Source organism: Coregonus lavaretus (genome assembly GCF_964263955.1).
Source record: "Coregonus lavaretus genome assembly, contig: HAP1_SCAFFOLD_255, whole genome shotgun sequence".
NCBI lineage: Eukaryota > Metazoa > Chordata > Actinopteri > Salmoniformes > Salmonidae > Coregonus > Coregonus lavaretus.
In genome coordinates, this window is record NW_028157546.1 from 595,467 (window position 1) to 608,923 (window position 13,457).

Below are 13,457 nucleotides of genomic sequence, written 5' to 3' on the forward strand. Positions count from 1 at the left end.
TATACTGGACCTGTATGTACAGCGTGGTAATATACTGGACCTGTATGTTCAGCGTGGTAATATACTGGACCTGTATGTACAGAGAAGTAATATACTGGACCTGTATGTACAGAGAAGTAATATACTGGACCTCTATGTACAGCATGGTAATATACTGGACCTCTATGTACAGCATGGTAATATACTGGACCTGTTGAACAGCCTGGTAATATACTGGACCTGTATGTACAGCCTGGTAATATACTGGACCTATATGTACAGCGTGGTAATATACTGGACCTGTATGTACAGCGTGGTAATATACTGGACCTGTATGTACAGCGTGGTAATATACTGGACCTGTATGTACAGCATGGTAATATACTGGACCTGTTGTACAGCCTGGTAATATACTGGACCTGTTGTACAGTGTGGTATTATACTGGACCTGTATGTACAGCGTGGTAATATACTGGACCTGTATGTACAGCATGGTAATATACTAGACCTATTGTACAGCCTGGCAATATACTGGACCTGAATGTACAGCGTGGTAATATACTGGACATGTATGTACAGCGTGTGTGTAACTTAGACCATAAAGCAACTTTGTAGCACATTTCAACAAACACAAAGTTCTCATAAAGGGCAGATATTTAAAACACACTATATAGTTGACAGTTGGGCCTCAGATTATAAGAAGGGTTGCTACATTATAAGTCAGGCAGAACTCCCCCATGCACTGCCAATCCATCTGTCAATCAAAAGTCATGACTAGAAATCTTTCTACACACACACACACACACACACAGTCTTGCGCAGCTAACCTTGTGGGGACATACAATTCAGTCCCATTCAAAATCCTATTTTCCCTAAACCTAACCCGTACCTTTACCCTAACCCTAACCTTAACCCTAACCCTAACCTTAACCTAACCTTAACCCTAACCCTAACCTTAACCTTAACCCTAACCCTAACCTTAACCTAACCTTAACCCTAACCCTAAACCTAACCCTAGCTCCTAACCCTAGCCCTAAAACTAACCCTAGCTCCTAACCCTAACCCTAAAACTAACCCTAGCTCTTAACCCTAACCCTTAACGTAATTCTAACCCTAACACTAATTTTAACCTTAACACAAAACCCCCTAGAAATAGCATTTGACCTCGTTGGGACTAACAAAATGTCCCCAGTTGGTCAAATTGTTCTTTGTTTACTATTCTTGTGGGGACTTCTGGTACCCACAAGAATAGTTAAACACGTCCACACACACACACACACACACACACACACAACCCTGAAATGAAACCACTTCCACCACATTGTAATTTCACTCATATGATTATAACCCTGCTACAAATCTGGCCTCCATATGGTCAGTCAATACAAATCCATTCAGGCTCTTATGTCTTTGAACTCCGGTCATGTTTTGTGTTTTGTGAAAGAGTCAGGCTTTTCTGTCTTTCTGGTTTCCCCCCTTTTATTGTATTTCCTAGTGTGTGAAGTGTATCCCAGCTATGTCTGGTTGCTGACTGACAGTGGTCTACTTAGCAGAGTGCTGTGTTTGAGTAAAGCAGGGTAGGATTAAAGCTTAGAGGCCTGTATTGAGCCTGTACAGATGACTCAAGACTCATATTCAATTGTTTATGAAGTGGGCTGTCATTTATATAATGTGTCACAGACTCCATACGTTTGATTTGTATCTGATCGTGACTTTCCCTGGTATTTCATACTGACGAAAAGATCCTGCCACGTTAAAGCGAGATCGAGTCAATGAAGTTGCAGAAATCTAAAGGTTAATAATCGAATATGGCTTTTAGCTAAGTAAAACTGAGTCAATGAGGGAATAACTTGTTATTAGACAACTACAAAAGTTAATAACAATTTAACATGGGCTTTTTAACGTTCAGCTTTTTAACATTCAACTCTGCTTTGTGGAGGTCTATTTTCTTCTCTGGTTTATCACTCAGAAAGGGGATGGGAAGGTGTTGTTTTACAGCCCTTTTATACAGCCAGAGCAAAAACAACAGCCATTACGAGGCCAAAGTGAATAAAACGAATAACACCCTATAACCAAGAACATCACCACATATAACCTTTAATAGTTACAGGTATGTGTGTGAGTGTGTGTGTGTGTCTGTGTGTGTGCACGTGTGTGTGTGTGTGTGTGTGTGTGTACGTGTAGAGAGATATGAGGAGGGATAGGGTATGGGGTTAGAGGGTAATCCATTATGTTTTATTTTCTCTGCATACAGGTTGAGCTAAATCTCTCATTATGAGTAGAGGTTATTTATTAGGTCGTTCCAGCCAACTATGAGAAACCTGGTAAATAAAGTTATTAACCTTTGTCTCAATGCATGCCAGAGCCTTGTATGGGTCGCTGCCCTGCACATACACGCACACACACACACACACACACACACACACACACACACACACACACACAAATAACCTGACCGTTTTGTTTTATAAATTGTACGACAGCCAGGACCATAAACCCTGGATGAAAGTGCAATTACAATCTAATGCTGTGTTACAGGCCACATCTTTTCCCTGTTAGGCTTTATTTGATTAATTTGGCTGCAGCTTTCATCCAGGGTTTGCAAGGCTAAGAGCCCTAAACCACCCGTGTAGGGCATGTTAAACATAGGGTTCACCCACTGTAACATATGTCAACAGCTACACATCGAAATACAGACACATGGGTATGTGTGGTCACTGGGAAGGACAGAGTGACAAGTGGTCTTCTTTGCTAACTGTATCCTCCTTGATGATTACAGTATCTATAGCCCTGTTCCTCTACAGTGTATCACATCTGTCCCCATGGTACATACATTCCCCCTCGTCATCACCATCACATTTATCCCCATGGTACATACATCTCCCTTGTCATCACCATCACATTTATCCCCATGGTACATACATCTCCCTTGTCATCACCATCACATCTATCCCCATGTTACATAAATTATCCCTCGTCATCACCATCACACCTATCCCCATGGTACATACATCTCCCTCGTCATCACCATCACACCTATCCCCATGGTACATACATCTCCCTCGTCATCACCATCACACCTATCCCCATGGTACATACAGTACCAGTCAAAAGTTTGGACACACCTACTCATTCAAGGGTTTTTCTTTATTTTTACTATTTTCTACATTGTAGAGTAATAGTGAAGACATCAAAACTATGAAATAACACATATGGAATCATGTCGTAACCAAAAAAGTGTTAAACAAATCAAAATATATTTTACATTTGAGATTCTTCAAAGTAGCCACAATTTGCCTTGATGACAGCTTTGCACAGTCTTGGCATTCTCTCAATCAGCTTCACCTGGAATGCTTTTCCAACAGTCTTGAAGGAGTTCCCACATATGCTGAACACTTGTTGGTTTCCTTCACTCTGCAGTCCAACAGGTCCAGTACATTACTCATCTCAATTGGGTTGATGTTGGGTGATTGTGGAAGCCAGGTCATCTGATGCAGCACTCCATCACTCTCCTTCTTGGTGAAATAGCCCTTACACAGCCTGGAGGTGTGTTGGGTCATTGTCCTGTTGAAAAACAAATGATAGTCGCACTAAGCACAAATCAGATAGGATGGCATACCGCTGCAGAATGCTGTGGTAGCCATGCTGGTTAAGTGTGCCTTGAATTCTAAATAAATCACAGACAGGGTCACCAGCAAAGCACCCCCACACCATCACACCACCTCCTCCATGCTTCAAGTTGGGAACCACACATGCAGAGATCATCTGTTCACCTACTCTGTGTCTCACAAAGACACGGCGGTTGGAACCAAAAATCTCAAATTTGGACTCATCAGACCAAAGGAAAGATTTCCACCGGTCTAATGTCCATTGCTCGTGTTTCTTGGCCCAAGCAAGTCTCTTCTTATTACTGGTGTCCTTTAGTAGTGGTTTCTTTGCAGCAATTCGACCATGAAGGCCTGATTCACACAGTCTCCTCTGAACAGTTGATGTTGAGATGTGTCTGTTACTTGAACTCTGTGAAGCATTTATTTGGGCTGACATTTCTGAGGTGCAGTTAACTCTAATGAACTTATCCTCTGCAGCAGAGGTAACTCTGGGTCTTCCTTTCCTCTGGCAGTCCTCATGAGAGCCAGGTTCATCCTAGCACTTGATGGTTTTTGCGACTGCAAAAACAGTTCTTGACATTTTCTGCATTGACTGACCTTCTTAAAGTAATGTTCTTGCCATAATATGGACTTGGTCTTTTACCAAATAGGGCTATCTTGTCACAACAACTGATTGACTCAAACACATTAAGAAGGAAAGAAATTCCACAAATTAACTTTTAACAAGGCACACCTGTTAATTGAAATGCATTCCAGGTGACTACCTCATGAAGCTGGTTGAGAGAATGCCAAGAGTGTGCAAAGCTGTCATCAAGGCAAAGGGTGGCTACTTTGAAGAATCTCAAATATAAAATATATTTTGATTTGTCTACCACTTTTTTGGTTACTACATGATTCCATATGTGTTATTTCATTGTTTTGATGTCTTCACTATTATTCTACAATGTAGAAAATAGTAAAAATAAAGAAAAACCCTGTCCAAACTTTTGGCTGGTACTGTACATTCTCCCTCTTCATCACCATCACATCTATCCCCATGGTATGTACATTCTCCCTCGTCATCACCATCACATCTATCCCCATGGTACATACATTCTCCCTCGTCATCACCATCACATCTATCCCCATGGTACGTATATTCTCCCTCGTCATCACCATCTCCATGTTTAGACAGGTGGTCTTCCTTATGCATCACATTCAAGTAGATCTATGAACCCTTGGGAGGTGGGTGGAAGAAGGGATGGAGAGAGAGAGAGAGAGAGAGAGAGAGAGAGAGAGAGAGAGAGAGAGAGAGAGAGAGAGAGAGAGAGAGAGAGAGAGAGAGACAGAACTCCAGTTCTTCAGCATTACGGCCAACCCCCCCCCCCCCTCATCCTTTACACTTTTCATTTCATTCCATGAAGCTCACATCTGGATGGCAGATGTCTATCTCAGGCAGAGCATATTTGTTCTCTCTCCCTCCTTCTTTCCTCCCTCTGTCTCTCTCTCTCTCTCGCTCTCCCTCCCTCTGTTGCTCTCTCTCTCTCTCTCTCTCTCTCTCTCTCTGTCTCTCTCTCTCTCCTACCATTTTCTCTTCCAGTGTATTCTCTTTTCCCTCCCTCCCTCTTTTTTTGTCAGCTCAGGCATGGTGATAATTCTTCTCTCTTCCACCTGGCCTGGACCACCCACTCTCTCACAGCACTATAGAACTGAGCCAGCAGCCCAGCAGAGACGCAGAGCAGAGGAGAGGAGAGTCTGGGGGAATACCAGAACAGCACCATCATGTGGTGAACTTGGAGAACTGCACCGGGAATTACCAGGAGGATTTGAACTGTAGTGGTGCCAGCTTTGACTATAGACACTGGTAACTGGCCTATGTCTCCACCTAGAGGTTGTATTTGGGAAGTGTACAGAGACTGAGCATGAGGTGAGTAGTGATTGGAGGAGGGTAGGTTAACATCACATGGGGAAAAGTTCTTTGGAAAAATGTGAGTTAAAAGTGTGAGTGAGTGAGTGAGTGAAAGTGGCGATATTTCCTATTTTGCAGGACGGACAAGGGTTTTGACAAACATGGCTCACCGCCACCGGCTTCATTGTAGGTCACGCTGGATGAACCCGGAACACCAGAACGCATTTCGAGTGGAATTTGGACGGTGCCCGTGCTGTTGGTGGGGAATATGAGTGGACAGGGGAAGAGGATACTTTACACACACACACGGATACATACACACACACTTGTACCCACACACAGACCTGCGTGCACACACATTAACACACATGCACACAGAAACACTTGCTCGCAAGAATACAGACACACACATACACACACACACACACATTCACACACTGGAAAGCACGTATGCACACACACACATACACTTACACACACTCACACTCAATGAGCACACACACACACTACCACTACCACAACCCCTAACCCACTCAGCCATTGTACTTTCTCCTTTTGGAAGTATCTGTGGTGGCTTTGCCAAAAGGGGAAGTGGGATGAGCACGTAATAGAATGAGGATGAGGACTTGCCGGGGGTCAAGGGTCATATAGGGAAGTTGATTGTAGCAGAGACCGTGGCTGTGAGGATAGGGCCCATGTACCACTTACCAATTGGTAGGTTTGCAAATGCATTACACAGTGTTTAATGCTTTAACAGTGAGGACAGATGTGAAATATCCAGAAATGGAAGCTTTTGCTTTGTGGCTGTGAACTTGAACTTTGTGTTAACCGTGGCATCTGCTGTTAAAGGAAACGATAATCTTGTATCATCCCAACAGCCACTCTCCCTCTCTTTCCCAGTGGGTCAAGCCTCTGTCCATAACTGAGTTGCTATAGTACGTCACTGAAGTAGACGACAATAAAATTACCCCACCCCTCTCTAACTCTCCCCCATCCCACGCTGCCCTTCCCAGCCAGTCAGAAACATGGGGTTCTCAGTGCAGTGGGATTCGGCTGTGCGTGGTGTGTGAGTGATGAGCGTTGGTGCTCTGCTGCTTTCACACCTGTGGCCGTGGCAGACATATCCTGTTTGGAAAGGACCGAAGGCCTCACCAACACCCTTACGACAACCCCTACACACACACACACACCCGACACACACGCACGAGTGCACACACACACCATCTCCCCTCCTCTGCTGCCAACCAGGAAGTGTGTACAGGAAACAGCTGTCCCATGCGTCCGCTCGACCCCCTTCCGGCCAGGTGCATCCTGGAAAAGAAGTGATGTGTGACCGTTGACATCGACTGACGTTCAGCTCTTCTAGGGCATCGTTACAAGCCAGCCAAATCACTATTATGACTGAGTGTAGACAATTGAGTAGCTTGACATATTTCCCTGTACTGCAATTATATTGATAATGCTAACCAACATTTAGTAAGTGCAATGTTCGTTTAGATTCTTCCTGACGATTACGGGGACCAGATAGAAATACAATTATAAATACCACAGTCTACCTGTAGTATCTCCTATCAAAGTCCTCTCTAATCAAAATTATAACATTTGGCACATTCACCCAGCTCTCAAATTGCCTTAATCTTCCTATATATTGGCCTAAATTCCAGTGGACTCACCTAATGGGAGTCCCCCCCATCATAACTAATGCATCTTGTTCTGTTTGAAGCAGAATGGCCAGACTCCAAGACAACCAGGAAAAATAAACACCCAAATACATCTGTGGTAATGAGCTTAGACGTGTCTGTCGTCTGTCCCACTGGCCGACACACACACACACACACACACACACAGACGCTGCACTGCATTGTTTGTCACTTTCTCCATCTATAGCACTGCTAGTATTGCCTCAAACAATTAGGCCCTTCTGATTCCTATCACCAGACACACAATAGTGTTTACATGAGGCTGAGGAAACGTGGCCATGGAGCCCAGTTGAGTGTGTGTGTGTGTGTGTGCTTGAATGCTTATGTGTGTGTTTGCGCGCGTGTTTGTGTGTGTGTGTGTGTGTGTTATGAATCATGTAGTCATTTGTTAGTGTGTTACATGATGTCTACTTAATGGTGTCTAAGATGTACAGACATATAGATGAATATCTGTACATCATGAGTACTCTGTCATTAGTATATGGTGATCCTGTACAGTGATTACTTTGGTGATCCTGTACAGTGATTACTTTGGTGATCCTGTACAGTGGTTACTTTGGTGATCCTGTACAGTGATTACTTTGGTGATCCTGTACAGTGATTACTTTGGTGATCCTGTACAGTGGTTACTTTGGTGATCCTGTACAGTGATTACTTTGGTGATCCTGTACAGTGATTACTTTTTCCATTTCACCTTGCTCTTCACTCATCGTTAGGACATGTTGTACAAGCCAACTGTGATCAATATTGTTACAGTAACACACACACACAGTGGTGGAAAAAGTACCCAATTGTCATACTTTAGTAAAAGTAAAGATACCTTAATAGAAAATGATTCAAGGAAAATACTACTTGTATTAAAAGTACATGTAATGGCTCAAATATACTTACGTATTATCAAAAGGAAAAGTATAAATCATTTCAAAATCCTTATATTAAGAAAACCAGATGGCACGATTGTCTTGTTTGTTTAATTTACGGATAGCCAGGGGCACACTCCAACACTCAGACCTAATTTACAAATGAAGCATTTGTGTTTAGTGAGTTCGCCAGATCAGAGGCAGTAGGGATGTTCTCTTGATAAGTGTGTGAAATTGACTATTTTTACTTAAGTACTTTACACCACTGCATATGCACAAACGAATTCACGCATGCACACACACACACACACACACACACACACACACACACACACACACACACACACACACACACACACACACACACACACACACACACACACACACACACCAATTACCTGCAAATCCTCACTATTTACAAAAGCTGTAATTAGTAATTACACTATAAAGGCTCCTGACAATGTCTCAGGACATTTTTATTAAGAAGAATGTTGAGAGAACGTGAGAGAACGTTGTCGCTCTAACATTAAAACAATGTAACATTCAAACAACGCCGAAACAACTCTGATTTCTTCCTCGGGACATTTTTATTGAGCTGATTGTTTAGTGTTTTGCATGAGAGAACGTTGTCGGTCTAACGTTAAAACAATCCTCCATGCTTTCTTCCTCACTCAGGGGTGAAGTGGAAGTGGTCTGTTATGGTTTTGTTGCTATTATTATTCCTGGTATACAGTTTGGGTTTTCACACAGTACGGCAGGAGTCCAAATGAAAATGTCAACAATTTGTCTAGTTTCTTTTCTCTTTTTGTTACGGGTGAGAGAGCATAAAGGAGTTGATTGTCTGTGAACTTTGAGGTCAGTTAGGCATCTGACTGGGGATGTTTGGTGTTCAACTGGGCTGAGCTACCGTGCAATCTCTTGATGTCAGCTTTTAGAACAGATTAACACTAAATGATCTGATGTACATGTATTTGTGATCAAGTTAGTTAAACACTTGCCTCTGCTCTGAAGTGTCTAGCTCCCTTCAGCTCACTCTCTCTTACAAGTATATTGTACTATATGTCTAATGTACATTGTTAAAATACTTTTTCTAAGTATATTACTACCAATTTAATGCAGAAGCACAAGGTTAAGTTATTGCCTGGGGACTCACGGGTCATGGAGCAGAATATATATTTGGTAGCAGGCAAAAAGCCTGACTCGGGGGAATCGTCTTCAGGCCGCATGTTGCTTTTTATACGTTACATGCAAATCCACCCAGATATATACAGCCTTGTTACAATATTGTAGTTATAACTCTTTGAGTGCTTTCAACTGGAACTGCAGGTGCTAAACTCATAGAAGCTAAACTCATAGGAGCTAAACTCATAGGAGCTAAACTCATAGGAGCTAAACTCATGGGAGCTAAACTCATGATGATTGGTTTAATATGTACAGTGAGCGAAAAAAGTATTTGATACACCTGCTGATTTTGTACGTTTGCCCACTGACAAAGAAATGATCAGTCTATAATTTTAATGGTAGGTTTATTTGAACAGTGAGAGACAGAATAACAACAAAAAAATCCAGAAAAACGCATGTCGAAAATGTTATAAACTGATTTGCATTTTAATTAGGGAAATAAGTATTTGACCCCCTCTCAATCAGAAAGATTTCTGGCTCCCAGGTGTCTTTTATACAGGTAACGAGCTGAGATTAGGAGCACACTCTTATAGGGAGTGCTCCTAATCGCCGTTTGTTACCTGTATAAAAGACGCCTGTCCACAGAAGCAATCAATCAATCAGATTCCAAACTCTCCACCATGGCCAAGACCAAAGAGCTCTCCAAGGATGTCAGGGACAAGATTGTAGACCTACACAAGGCTGGAATGGGCTACAAGACCATCGCCAAGCAGCTTGGTGAGAAGGTGACAACAGTTGGTGTGATTATTCGCAAATGGAAGAAACACAAAAGAACTGTCAATCTGAAGTTTGCCAATGAACATCTGAATGATTCAGAGGAGAACTGGGTGAAAGTGTTGTGGTCAGATGAGACCAAAATCGAGCTCTTTGGCATCAACTCAACTCGCCGTGTTTGGAGGAGAAGGAATGCTGCCTATGACCCCAAGAACACCATCCCCACCGTCAAACATGGAGGTGGAAACATTATGCTTTGGGGGTGTTTTTCTGCTAAGGGGACAGGACAACTTCACCGCATCAAAGGGACGATGGTCAGGGCCATGTACCGTCAAATCTTGGGTGAGAACCCTCAGCCAGGGCATTAAAAATACGTTGTGGATGTGTATTCCAGCATGACAATGACCCAAAACACACAGCCAAGGAAACAAAGGAGTGGCTCAAGAAGAAGCACATTAAGGTCCTGGAGTGGCCTAGCCAGTCTCCAGACCTTAATCCCATAGAAAATCTGTGGAGGGAGCTGAAGGTTTGAGTTGCCAAATGTCAGCCTCAAAACCCTAATGACTTGGAAAAGATCTGCAAAGAGGAGTGGGACAAAATCCCTCCTGAGATGTGTGCAAACCTGGTGGCCAACTACAAGAAACATCTGACCTCTGTGATTGCCAACAAGGGTTTTGCCACTAAGTACTAAGTAATGTTTTGCAGAGGGGTCAAATACTTATTTCCCTCATTAAAATGCAAATCAATTTATAACATTTTTGACATGCGTTTTTCTGGATTTTTTTGTTGTTATTCTGTCTCTCACTGTTCAAATAAACCTACCATTAAAATTATAGACTGATCATGTCTTTGTCAGTGGGCAAACGTACAAAATCAGCAGGGGATCAAATACTTTTTTCCTACAGTGATACATAGCCTATGCCAGGGGTGTCAAACTCATTTTAGCTCAGGGGCCACATGGAGGAAAATCTATTCCCAAGTGGGCCGGACCGGAAAAATCATGGTATATATAACTTAAAAACAACAACTTCAGATTGTTTTCTTTGTTTTAATACGATCAACATACAACATAAAGCTGGAGCCTGAGGACAGTGTGTCCAAAATAGTACAAGCACAACATCACTATTAATCATAAAACACGTCAAGTTTATTTGAAAATTCCAACGAAAAAGAACACACAAACACACAATGCCTCAGTGATTAACATAACTGTTTCACAGATCACAAAACTATATCAGGGTGTCATTTCTCAGGCAGAAATGTAGATAAAAATAATGAAATCCTGTTCCCCAAACAAGTGCAAGAACCACATAGTCAAGAATAGGTTAAATATACAAATAAAATAAAATCAATTAAAAACAATAGCACATCAACATAAAAACATATAAACATAAAGCTGGAGCCTGAGGACAGTGTCCAAAAGCACAACATCACTATTAATCATAAAACACCTCAAGTTATTTGAAAGTTCTGAGGACAAAGAACACACAAACACACAATGCCTCAGTGATTCACAGAAGTATATCACAGATCACAGAACTATATCAGGGTGTCATTTCTCAGGCAGAAATGTAGATAAAAATAATGAAATCCTGTTCCCCAAACAAGTGCAAGAACCACAGAGTCAAGAATAGGTTAAATATACAAATAAAATAAAATCAATTAAAAACAATAGCACATCAACATAAAAACATATAAACATAAATCTGAAAGCGTTGCTCAAACTCCCGTAACAGTCCCGTTATTTTATCTTTGAACCGCTTCATGTCTGCCACATGTTGGGTCGCGCACACATTTTTCAGACAGGGGAAGTGAGCTGCATCACCACCGGCAAGTTGCGTCTCCCACAATGACAGCTTCAACTTGAAAGAACGTATGCTGTCATAATACTGTGTGACAACTTTGTTGCGCCCTTGCAGCTGTTTGTTCAAGTTATTCAGGTGCTCTGTAACATCCACCATAAATGCAAGGTCCGGCATCCATTCTGCGGAATGAAATTCTAACACTGGTTTGCCCTTTTCTTCCATGAACTGTTCAATTTCTTCTCGTAAATCAAAGAAACGCCTCAGCACAGCACCTCGGCTTAACCATCTTACCTCAGTGTGGTATGGCAGGCCATAGATGTGGTCTTTCTCTCTGAGAAGGCTGTCAAACTGACGGTGATTCAGGCTTCTGGATCGGATGAAATTAACAGTTTGGATGACCACCTTCATGACGTTATCCATCTTTAATGACTTGCAACACAAAGCCTCCTGGTGCAAAATACAGTGAAAAGTCAAAAAATCACGTCCTCCATTTGCAGATTGCACTTTCTCTCTGAACTTTGTCACAACGCCTGCTTTTTTCCCGATCATTGAGGGCGCACCATCTGTAGCCAGGCTGACAGCGCGGGACCAGTCCACTCCGACCCTGTCCAGCGCGCCGACGAGTGCGGTAAAAATATCAGCTGCTGTCGTTGTATCTGTCATCGGCACCAACTCCACGAACTCCTCGGTGACGGTCAATGTGTCATCAACTCCGCGGATGAAAAAATGGCCAGTTGTGCAACATCTGTAATGTCCATGCTTTCATCAATTGCAACCGAAAACGCAATAAATGACTTTACTTTTTGCTTCAACTGGCTGTCCAAATCCACCGAAAGATCGGAAATCCTGTCTGCAACTGTGTTTCTTGTCAGGCTGATATTTGCAAAAGCCTGCCGCTTTTCAGGGCACACAATCTCCGCTGCCTTCATCATGCATGTTTTTACAAATTCACCCTCACTAAATGGTTTTGAAGCCACTGCGATTTCACTAGCAATGAGGTAGCTAGCTTTCACTGCAGCGTCACTGATGTCTCGGATGTGAGTAAACACAGACTGCTGTTTCTTCAGACCCGCCAACAGTTCATTCACCTTCTCTCATCTCCGCTGTCCTTGAAAGTTGTCATATTTGTCGGCATGAAGACTCACATAGTGGCGACGAAGGTTATATTCTTTCAGCACTGCAACATGCTCTGAACACACCAAACATACAGCTTTCCCATTCAATTCCGTGAATAAATAGGATGACCATTTTTCTTGGAACACTCTGCACTCTGCGTCCCCTTTTCTCTTTTTTGACAGAGACATATTGGGGCAATGAGGGTGCCAAAGCACATAATGTTAAAAGTAGAAGCCGTAATAAATATCGCGGGCAAAACAAAGTAGCTCATTGGCTGCACGTGCTTGACCTACTTGCTCTGCCCCGGTATAAACAGTTTGCTTGCTTAACACAATTGCTATTGCGCCATCCAGTGGACGCAATTGGAACAGCAGTTTATTTTATTGAAAAATTGCAGCGCATTTTATACTTTACAAAATATATATATATATATATATATATATATATTTTTTTTTTTCAAAATCATCTCGCGGGCCAGATTTAACCCGTTTTCGGGCCTGATCCGGCCCGCGGGCCGTACGTTTGACACCCCTGGCCTATGCCATCCCAGGTCCCGAATGGTCATCATTCCCTGGGGCCCTTGCAATGTTTGTCTTTCAGACTGT